Raw genomic sequence first — 11,475 nt, 5'->3', positions numbered from 1 at the left:
ACAGCACTGTGTGATGGACTGACATGTGTTTGGATGTGGTTTGTTTTGATATGTAAGTAGTTTTGCCTGTCTGCTAAGTGGCAAAGTGTAAATTGTAGCCTCCAGACCAAATCATTAACTCATAAACCGCTTTGCTTTGTTGCCTATTGGGTGTTTGTTTTGTAGCAATATCAGCGATTACATTATTGGTAGAATGCACCAGAAGAATCGCAATTTTGTGAGATAGTGCCTTCACATTCAATTTTCTTGCCCACTGTCCTAGTTATTACGTGGACAAAATGACCTGAACACGAACCTTAAACTTTTAAAAGAAGTGAATGTGTTACTCAGAGAGCTGAGTCATTCAGTCACCTTGGTCAGGTCAGATACCACCCCCACCCCCCCACCCCCACCACAGCTCTCTGCAACCCATCGTCCTAGTAGCAGACGCAGCCCACGTTGTTTGTATTAACTTCAACTGGACTTCCTAGCTTGAAAGTCATGTTCATCCTCAGAGTGGGAGGGGGACTGACCCCGCAACCCCCACCCCCACCCTCTCACCACAAAAAGGTGGCCTGTGGTACAGCCTGAAGAAAGGTCACGGAGGCCAGGAAAGGCACAGACCCCGCCTCACCTCCCACTCCCCACCCCACCCACACACACCCGAATTAAGCTCTTGCGTCCTAAAGGTTAAGCCAATCTTTTTCTGAGAATCGACAAATAACAGATTTTCTTGATTTTCAAATGTTCAAACACAGAGGCTGTACGTATTTGAAATGGGAATGATTTTAATTGCATGTGCGTCTGGTCATAGTACATAATCACATTACCAATTTTGAACGATTTATCTTGTGAGGAAGACAAAAGTGGTCAGTCTTAGTTTCCGTAAACCAAAACCAGGTTTTTGGTGTGAATTTGAACAAAGCTTTCATCTAGAAGTGAACTCTTTTTATCAAAGCGTACCTTGTTTGTTAAAGATGTAAGAGGTGCATACAGGTTGTAAACACATTCAACTACATGAAAAGGCTTTTATGCCATTTGTATCACAACGTAGATGTTACAGCCATGCTATTGTACAATAAAAGGTTATTGCTGGTCCTTGTGAGTAATTCCATGTACCCTGCATGGATGTGGAAAAAAATGGGAACTGGGCAGATTGAGCTTGAAATATAAAACGAGGTGATGCATAACTGTAGAAATCTAAGTACGCACCACACCGAATTAAAGTTGTTCATGTGAGTTCTAATCACTTTTATCAATATATGTTTATAGAAGCAATGTGCACTGAAGTGAATGTTATTTCTTGGTCGTGCCTTCTTACTAACCTGTCCAGCGTTACGTAAGGTGCGGCCTGTTGCACACTTTCATGTCAGTATCCCCACTCAGCTGCATCTGTGGAGAAGTGGGATGGATATTTTCTCTGAATAAAAAAAAATCCACATTGAGAATGTGGATTGTACTCAATATAGGGATGAAAGAAGATTTTTTTTCTCTCCTTTAAAAGAAATCTGTCTGGTGCAGCATGATAATTTATAATTGCATGCAAACTCCCTGAGGGTAGAATTCTACATCAGATTTTTTTTCCCGCCAAAGCTGCCTTGTACAAACAGTATGTGGGCTGATGCTGAACAAAGCCTGCCTCCGTTTCATGCTTAGTGCTCTTTTCCCAAGCTTTGCTGCTCGCTCGAAATTTAGCCTATGACAAGATGGATTTACATTGCATTTTTAATCACCGCAAGGTCGGCCTCTGAAGCTCATGATTGCTCATTTAAGCAGAATTTAAATCAATGTCTTCCGTTTGAATTTGCTTGAATAGCATATACTGGCTAATACTTGGGAATTTTTAGATGTTCATTACTTTGATCAAACTAAACGTAGTGTGCTTTTTTTATCTTATGTGCTTAATTATTCAAATGATTTATTGAAGAGAAAATTCTCCTATCTCTTACATTACAATAAAACCCTTATTAGCTCCTGGTTTACTGATTCACTTTCATTCAGTATCTCTCCCCTCTCTACAGACAGACAGACAGACAGATAGATAGATAGATAGATAGATAGATAGACAGATAGAGCAGAGATGCTCACGTAGAACCTGAATCACTTTTTCCTCTTCTTAATTTGCGAGCACCGAAGACCCCCTTCGCGTCTCCAACTACAAGTCCCACACATCTTTGCAGCTATGTGTTTTCCCTCAATGTCCTCTATATTTCATTAGTCATGGCGCGGGGCAGTGCTGCTCATAGAGAAACTATTCTGCCTCGTGAGGCTGCCGAACAGATGGATGGGTGCGCGCCGCGCGCGCTCGCTATGGCAATTCACCAACTCCAGATGCGGACATTTTTTGAGTAGGTGCCTAATGGCCCGGGGCACTAACGCAATCTGCACCGCGTAATGTTGTGAATGAGGGATGCGATGACGTCAGCGCTCGAATGTCAACAATGTAGCGATTCAGAGTAGGCGTTCCATTCGAGTGTAACAAACAGCAGAGACGGAGCAGCACGCTGCGCTGGATCAACACACACACTGACATTTGCTGAAGAAGAAGAATAACAACAACAATCACTATATAGCCACCAAACTTCCCTTTTACACAAAGAAATATCTGAACTGCATATCGCGAACACGTTCTCCCTGCAGCCGGAGGGGCTTTAGGCAACTGCAAGGAAGTCACCATGTGAAAAAATTTTAATTTGCTAAACGGACAAAAGGGCTGGATTACAAGAAAAGCGAAAGTTAAAAGGTGAGCGGCGTGCACGTTTAAATATATATTTTTTTCTATTTAAAATACTGTCTGCTTAATATAGTTGGTTTCGTAATGTTTCTGTCCTACTCCCTTTTAACTAGCGTTTGTAAATGACGGCGTATGGCAGTTCAAAACTTGAACGTTGGGTGTGCTTTTATAATGCTAATACTGTAGTAGAGTCCGGAGCAGGGGGAAGGACAAAAAATGCATCGGCTAAGTGCTTTCGCTGATTAGCGATCCTTTCTCTGCTGTTCTGGTTCGCCTTTATTTTATTCTGAGCGTGAATAGACACACGGCGCAAGATTAACGCGAGGATGCCACATCCTGTTGTGCAGACTGTCGGAGGTAGCGTGCGCTAAATCGCACCGTTGTGCGTATTTTTTTGCAAGTTGGATGCGCTGTGATCCCGGAGGAGGCGGCGTAGCGTAGTGTCGGGGGGTCAGGCATGGGCTCTTGTTTGCGCTCGGAGAAAAGAAGCTGTCATTTGCACAGAGGCCCTGACCGATCGCGTACGGCTATCCGTGGAGGCAATGATCTGTATTCGGGCTGCATTCCCGCCCTCACTCACCACACGGCTTTCATGAATGAAATTAGAGCAAAATTAAATACGCATCGCCGTGGGGGAGATTTATTATTATTATTATTATTATTATTATTATTATAGACACTTAAATACGAATTACAAAACGAAGGTATATAATTGTTATTACATAATTATAGTTATTATTGAAATGTGATTTCAGGCTAATTGCATATAACATCTCTAGATCCTCATGGCTAGTTCCACTGAAGGTGTAACGGAATAGCAGATGCACTCTAATATTAAGACATTCACTTAAAATAGCACTCGTTTTTTGAAAAGGCAAAGATGAAAAATACAAAGAAAATGAAAAAAGAACACTTTTTTTAGATTTGCACGCTGCTCTAAATGTTAACCTACGTACATATTACGTTCCCAAATAATACACATAAAATCAGCAGATTATTTGCTGTGTAAGGCACCGCTATCGCTATTTGGATCAGCAGCCAATGCAAGCGGCTCGATCGCCCGCGGGTGTGATTTAAAGAACCAGAGACCTTATTTAATTGAAGCTGCTGGAATGTGGTCACCTTGTAACATAAATTGGGCAAGCCTAGTTTGCATTAAAGTATTAAAATGATAAGCATTTTGTAATATGTAGCCGATTCAGCATCATCGTTGAGAACACTAGCCCTTTGTTTCTTTATTGAAGCATGACTTTTTTAACAAATACCGTGGCTTTGTGCGCTGTCCGTTAATCTTACTGCAAAAAAATATTTGTAAAATTGTTGCCAGTAGTGAATTATCTGCAAAAGCTAATGCTGCTCTGTCTCTGAAACGTAATTTGTTCACTCATCGATCTCTGTAAGTAAATAAATAGAAACAAGTATGCGTACTTTGTGATAAGTGACTCGGCTGCTTTGTCTTGAAATCTTACACGCACCGATTTATGCAGTATCAACGAAGCCACACCAGTGCGCGCAAACACACTCACGCACACACACACACACCCTTCCGTAAGATGTAAAATAGGTAAGCGCCCACGTTAGCAATTGTACAGTACGGCATACCATTGCGATGCCACAATGTGAAGAGAATTTATTTTAAAAGAACGCGGCGTAATTTATTGGATTATTTGCACACATGTGATGATGAATCTGAAATGATTAATAAAATTAATCATTAATTATGCATTACCGTAAATTATACATATCATCAAAAACATGCTAGTGGACGTATATGAAAACGTGTACGTGAGATATGATAGCACTGCAAGTTTACAGCAGTTTGCAATGGAATGGCAACTCCATCTAGTGAGCTACAGTGCAGTACAGAATCCTTTTGTCTATTGATGTTGAAATCGGAACAAACGCGCTGGTACATCCGCGGTAGATTTTGCCACGGAGTACACGTTCAAATGCGTTTTGGAGACAACCAAAGGGGAATAGTTATACACGGAGCCGATCGAGCAGTCGTACAAGAAACTGAGTATGTAAGCATCTCCGCTGAATACCGAGCTATTTTTAAACGGTAGTGGCATGGTACTAAAAATATCAAAAGCCATTGAATACTCTTAGCCTGGTTGAAATAAAGACAGAAGGCAGGGCGTGAACTGGAATCTATTGACACAGATTTCAATTATGCCGTAGTTTTTTTTTTTTTTTAAGCGCAGCAAAATTGCATCTTAATCAATAATGTGTAGGGCACGTGCACAGTCCCGTGCTGAAGATATTATGCCATTGTTCTCTTCCCTCTGCACGCGCTTTGATGTTCTCCCTTTCTTTTCTATATATGTATGTGATTATGTCGTAGGTTTTTACCCGTCTGATGGTTTATTCTTTGTCAAACGTACGTTGTCAGAATCGGGTCGCAGTTTCGCAGTTGGCGATGTTGTTGAAAATTGATGTTATTTTTAGATACTGGAAACTTATGTTGCAGCCTCCAAGCAAGACGCCTTACTAGCTGCTTGCTACCAGCTACCGGCTTGGTGGCTGTCAATACCGGGTCACACGGCAGAAATTTGGGCTGTAAAACTGTGTTTCGTGTGTTATAATTTTTCAGTGCTCCAGTGGCTTTCCCACACGTCCCATGAGCAAAAGCTAATCACTAAATGTTAATACTGACGCTTCTGTATTTCGTAGTCTCCCGCTTTCTTTAACGAAGTGTTATGGCCAGTCTAAATCTAGCCTGCACTCTCCCTAAACCCACCACTGATGTCACGTTAGCAATGGTGTATCTGCTGATAGAGGGAAAACAGTCATGACACAAAGAAAATAATGAATATATCCTAATGTTGAATTTAATAGCTGTCTTGTTCCAAATGCACAGCATGGTGATTGTTTATTTTCTGGAGGTTGGCTGATTGCATCTCACTTATTGATGCTGTCAGACTGAACTCCCAATGTCTGTTTTGGCACTTGGATTCACTTCACTTTGTCATAGAGACTTGCCTCCAGACCGCAAGGAAATATATTGATGCAGATGCAGTCTTTGACAGTGAGCTTACATGCATAATTAGGATGAAAAAAAAACTCATAATTCATGCATGTATAAATATGCAGATGTTTGATATCAATTGTGTGTGTGTGAATCTGATTAATTCATCATTCATGACTTGCTTGGATCCTACACCCTCACGTGACTCTGCTTACTACCAGCTTACAGGTTATGAGGTGATTTAACCTGTTGAATCTCAAGTTTGGTGAAATTCAAGAACAGACTATGCAGAGAGGACCCAATATGCCGTGTTTATGGAGCAAACATTGCATAACATTATTGACATTTAGCAGACGCTCTTATCCAGAGGGACTTACAGAGGTTACAATTTTTACATGTTATCCATTTATACAACTGGACCTTTACTGAGGTAATACTGGGCTAAGTACTTGGCTAAAGCGTACAGCAGCAGTGCCCCAGCGGGGAATTGAACTGGCAACCTTTTGGTTACAAGCCCTGCTCCTTAAACTATGCTACACTGCTGCAAACAGTGCCTTCACACCTGGATCCCGTTAGACACAGGAAGATGTGCTCTTGCTTACCAGCAAGGGTGTTCACTTCTGACTTGGCAAAATGTCAACATCGGAACACCATCAGTCTGTCAATGATACGCTACATTCTGGCTAACTACCAGTGGTAACACCTTGCGGAGATGGAGGTGTCATCATCTTTCTTCTTTGTGATGTGTGTGTTGTGTGTTTTAGTACCACCAGTCCCAACGCGCCAGATGAATTACATCACAAAAGCCAAATGCCCAGCAGTCACTGCTGGTGGAGTTCTACAGACTGTCGCATCTGGACCTTTCCATTGATTGGCTGGTTATTCACAATAAGGAGCAGGTTATTATGTTTGTGTCTGCCACACGCGCAACTTTTCATACCAGTTTAATAGATGACCTGTGTAAGTTGCTCTGCATAAGAGCATCCGCTGAATAACAATAATGTAATGTAGTTGATATTCATTTTGGTAGTCTGCACAGAACATTGATTCATCGCTAAAGAAGGCTTAACGCTTTTGGCTGACCTCTCCCCCTAAGGTGTTGCGTATGGAATTTCAGTTTTTTTTGTTTGTTTGTTTTTTTTGCAGTGGTGTGCGTTCATGAGCACTAGATGCTGTTATAATCTGTCTGCAAACGATGACTCTGTAAGCAGTGTTACTGATGATGTGAGGTTGACGTGACCTGGCATTTCTGATGCAGAAGAATTTGCGCTGCAAAACCAAAGATGGAGCAGGAACAAGTGTTGTGAATCGTGGTCTCCAAGATTATGGCCTATTGCTGGCCATCTGTGGTTGGCTGTGCTGTCCTACAAGGTTAGAAATGGCTGGCTGTGAACGCTCAAAAAAGCAAGCGATAGTGCTCTGACTTAGTCCAGGCTCCAGCACACAAACAGAACATGGCATTGGTCTCTTGGTAAGCATGGCGTGTTGGTCACTTCATGTACTTCCTAGGCTTGACATTCAATGGTTTAAATCACCTCATCACCTTTGCCCAATCACCTGTCCGAATAATGAGGTGATATCGGATTTGTGTAACTGCTAAAGTAACTTGAGCCTATCACGGTCAGCCATGAATGATCCGTGTATTAAATATAAGTAGATTAATTATGGGATTTTCTCTGCCATACACAGTGACTGCCAATGAACAATTTTGGGGTTATCAGTTTGAGACCCCTACCATGAACTACCTTTTTACCACAATGTAGATCTGCTCTGGTAAACATAAAGGAATTCTAACTAATAAATATCCCTTCTCACCTCCCACCCTGGCTCTAAACTCAATGTCTCTGGAATTAGATTAATGAAAAAGCAATCATAATTTATAATCCACATAACTGAGCAAGTAACATTCAGCACAAACTGTGAGGTAAATGTCATTAAATATCTGTGTGTTGACTATAAATCAGATATGTCTTTTTAGTGGTACAGGGATCTGCTCCTTCAAGTTGCTTGAAGGCATGTCAGAAAAATATCCACGTAGCCTGTAAATACTAGATCACACATCCTCGCATAACTTACTGACATCGTCCTTTGGTGAATGTCGTGCGTTCTTTATAACTTGACATGACTGTCATGACATTACCTGTTCACTTACCCCTACAGGTACTGCGCGTGTACTATTACTTCCAAAACAATGTAGTCAAGGGTGAGAGCTTCCTCAAGCCCACACCCAAGTACCGAAAAACAAGGAATAAAATACTATTCAGGCCACATCCGTGCACACAGCTTCAGAGTTCGGCAAAGAGGAAGTGTTTACAGAATTCTATTCTCTGTGACCCTCCACAGAGTCAAGCTGAACATCTGTGACTGGTCTGAATGACACCGTGCAGTGTATACTGGATGTAAAGTGAATACACATCATGCAGGTTGAATAGCATGTAGTGTCTCCCACAGAAGTCGGAGATGTAGAAGCAGTACACAGCAGCAGAACATTTGCATGAGGTCATGATTTTTTGGGGGGGATCTAAGCCACAGTTTTGGATTTAGGGCTCCAAACCACAGATGAGATCCCACACTTGTGGGAGGCTGTCATTCTTTAAAGATTCTGCTCAGCAGGATTCGTAAGATGAGGGGGAAGAAATCCCTTCCCAGTTAATCGACAGCATTCTCACAATGTTTTGGTGATGTTGTTGCAAGGTTGTGGTGTTTCTTCCACATCACGTCAGATCTGAGAGAACTTTTTGTCTCTGTCTGGCTGGGAAAGTCACGGACTAATCATACAACAGTATGAAGTAATGATTTAATAATTACATGGAAATATGGCACAGGAAATGTATAGTGGGTTTCCTGAAAGTGGAAGCCATGATAATTAGAGTAGAAATTTTAATACACCATATAGGGAAGACTGACTAAGTGTTTGACCCAGAATTTAGGACATGCAATATGTAGGATCTGGTTTACAAGTGAGTACAAGAAGCACATGTGTATGAGACTTCTATATAAGTTAAGTTACTGTCAGACGAATAAGCAGAATTAGATTTTGTGGTGAACAGGAGAAATGAAAGCATAAAGCTTTGCAAAGCGTAAAGCTTTAAACACAACCAGTTTTCCCCACACAGTGCATGCTGTGATTTTGAAAAAGTTTCAGCAAGATTCAGTGAAATCCCATCACCTCACTGACAGAGGGCAAGATCTGTCAGTTTATTTTAGTGATTTCCTTTCTTGTTATTTATAGAGTTCAATGACCAAATGAAATATTCAGCTTGCCTTGGGTAAGGGTATCAGAGACATTGTTCACATGGTGTCTTTATGATGAGACACATTTCCATAGTCTGAGTAGAGAAATCGTCTGTAATATCAAAGTGTACCTATGAAATCATGAAAAGCCATACAGTTCAGCAAACCTCATTTTATTCTCAAGCAGGGTTTCATACACCATCTGTCATACATGTCAACCTATCCAACAGGTAGGTATTTTGCAGGTTTATGCTGATTGGATGTCTGGCTTGGGAGCTATGCTGATGGATTATTTGCATATTGAATATTCACACCCGGTATCAGAGCCGAGCTCCGATGATGTTCTGTCATCAGGACACATTTCAGCTCCTCCGGCGTGTGTGAGGTGTGGATGGCACGGTGTCGCTGTGACACATTTAAGACCGTAAGCAGGGAGGATTGTGTTGGAATGCCGTGTGAAAAGGCCTTTTGTGTGGAGAGACCTTGCGGCCGGGCCATTTGTCAGGCCAGCGTCATCCTGGGAATTTCAGGAAAGGTGTTGCTCAAGCTCACCTTTTATAATGCTGACGACCCCTTCCTGCAGTGACGGGGAAACACACCATCTGCCCCCCACAGGACACTAGCCCAGATGTGTACCCCAAATATTTGAGGGGGTCGGAAAGGGTGTTCTTAAAAAGCAGTGTCTTCTGATTGTCGGTGGTTTGGTCTATATTTGACGAAAAGACCTTTTAGTTCATCTGCTATATTAAAATCTCCATTTTGAGACATTGAAACAAAGACTTTAGCATTCATTAATTTTCATATTCATAAAGCCCACTTCTATTTCTGCAGATTGTTGTGAAATCAGGCTGCATTATCACGTACTGACCTGTAAATTAAACTCAGGGAAAGTGTTCAGTTGAACAACCCGAGGTCACACCCTTTACAGAGCAGATTTACAGGTGCTTTGCAGGTGAAACCAAACTGAGTTTTGCCACAGAACTGCTCTGGGTGCCTTTTAAATAGCTCAGAAGGGTTGTTCTTTCCTCCCTTCCTTTCCACCACAAAGATGGAGCCTCCATATCCCGTCTGCCTGCACTCTGACCTCACCAAAGGATTCTACTCACTGACCACAAAGAGGTCATCATTAGAAAGTGAATGTGAGGTTACTCAGTGCTTTTTTTTTTTTTACCAGGTAAACAGATGTACATGTTGTTCTCATAGTCTTAAGCTGTTAACAGTCAGAATAGCTATTAACAGTGACTCTGGGTCCCAGTTACACACGTAAGTAGGTTACTGAATCTATGCTGAATTACATTACATTACATTATCGGCATTTAGCAGACACTTCTATCCAGACGAACTCACAAAGGTTATAGTTTTACATGCTATTTGCACTAATAATTGAACTTATTCAATAATATTAGTTGATTGGTCTAGAACAGGGGTGTCCAAACCTCTCCTGGAGGGCCACTTGTCTTGCATGTTTTAGATCTCTCCCTGCTCCAACACAGCTGATTCAAATGATCAACTCGTTACGAACTCCTGAAGCTGCTGAATAACAAACTGATCATTTGAATCAGCTGTGTTGGAACAGGGAGAGATCTAAAACATGCAGGACAAGTGGCCCTCCAGGAGAGGTTTGGACACCCCTGGTCTAGAACATGATAGCATTAGCAAAGAACAGCAGCATAGGAGCTAGCAAGCAAACAAATGTCTCCCTTTGGGACTTCTACAATTTTGAACCGTATTTGTTTTTGTCAGGCAAGTTACAATTGCTTAGTTTCTAGAGCCAGTTCTGTAACTTTGGCATTTAAATAAATTCTTTGTGTACCCCCTTGTGCGGAGGTTAAAGCCAGATCCCATCAGACAACTTCTTGTACACGATGCGTTGCAGTAGGAAAGTTTGTACAGAGAAGCTCATAGTCTTTTTTTTTACCTCCAGTGGGCGAGAAAGGAGCGTGTTTGAAAGCGTGTGTTTGGTCTCTCTGGCCCTCTCTCCAACGCTCGACTGGGTGAGTGTGTAGAACGCAATGCAGATGTCATTTGGGCACATTGAGCCCCTCTCGCTAAGGTAACCAGCCCCAGAGAACGCTGGAAACCAGACTGAGAATGCCCCAGGAAGCAGACACATGGCTCAGCCTCGGGTATCACTGAAGGACCTGCTCCTTTTGCCCATTTACACACGGGCAGGGCATGGTGGTTAGTGGTTCTTTAAAAATACATTTCTGCTCAAAATACATGAGCAAACTATTCAAAAGTAACGTACAATTTATCTAATTGGGTAATTGATGGGGGCTTTAAAAGCTCTGATTTCCCATGTCCTCACTGTTGTCCTCACATATGTGTTTTAAAAACCCATTACATGAAACAATCTGAGTTATAATCAAATCTACAAGAAATCTGCTTTTCTTTTTTATCTAAGTTGGATGCACATTAAGTTTAGTTCATCTGTTGTAAAACAGCTGCTGCATCATCTTATGAATATAGTGAAAAATATATATATATGTCCTGCAATTTGCATCCTCAAACTGAGCAAAGAATCAACCTGGCTTCTCTTGCATGTGTGATAATTTCCGTC

General features: G+C 41.7%; 1 protein-coding gene across 1 annotated transcript in view; it reads left to right on the top strand.

The window, feature by feature from the left end:
- Window positions 1-2,418: 2,418 nt before the first annotated feature.
- bach2b (BTB and CNC homology 1, basic leucine zipper transcription factor 2b) overlaps window positions 2,419-11,475 on the top strand; it is an 87,859-nt gene continuing 78,802 nt past the window's right edge. Inside the window, exon 1 of the mRNA XM_036550681.1 lies at window positions 2,419-2,722. The gene's annotated coding sequence lies outside the window, so the exon portion shown is untranslated. The remainder of the gene's footprint in view (window positions 2,723-11,475) is intronic.

Source organism: Megalops cyprinoides, chromosome 17 (genome assembly GCF_013368585.1).
Source record: "Megalops cyprinoides isolate fMegCyp1 chromosome 17, fMegCyp1.pri, whole genome shotgun sequence".
Classification (NCBI taxonomy): Eukaryota; Metazoa; Chordata; class Actinopteri; order Elopiformes; family Megalopidae; genus Megalops; species Megalops cyprinoides.
This window is presented reverse-complemented; position numbering and strand designations above follow the sequence as displayed.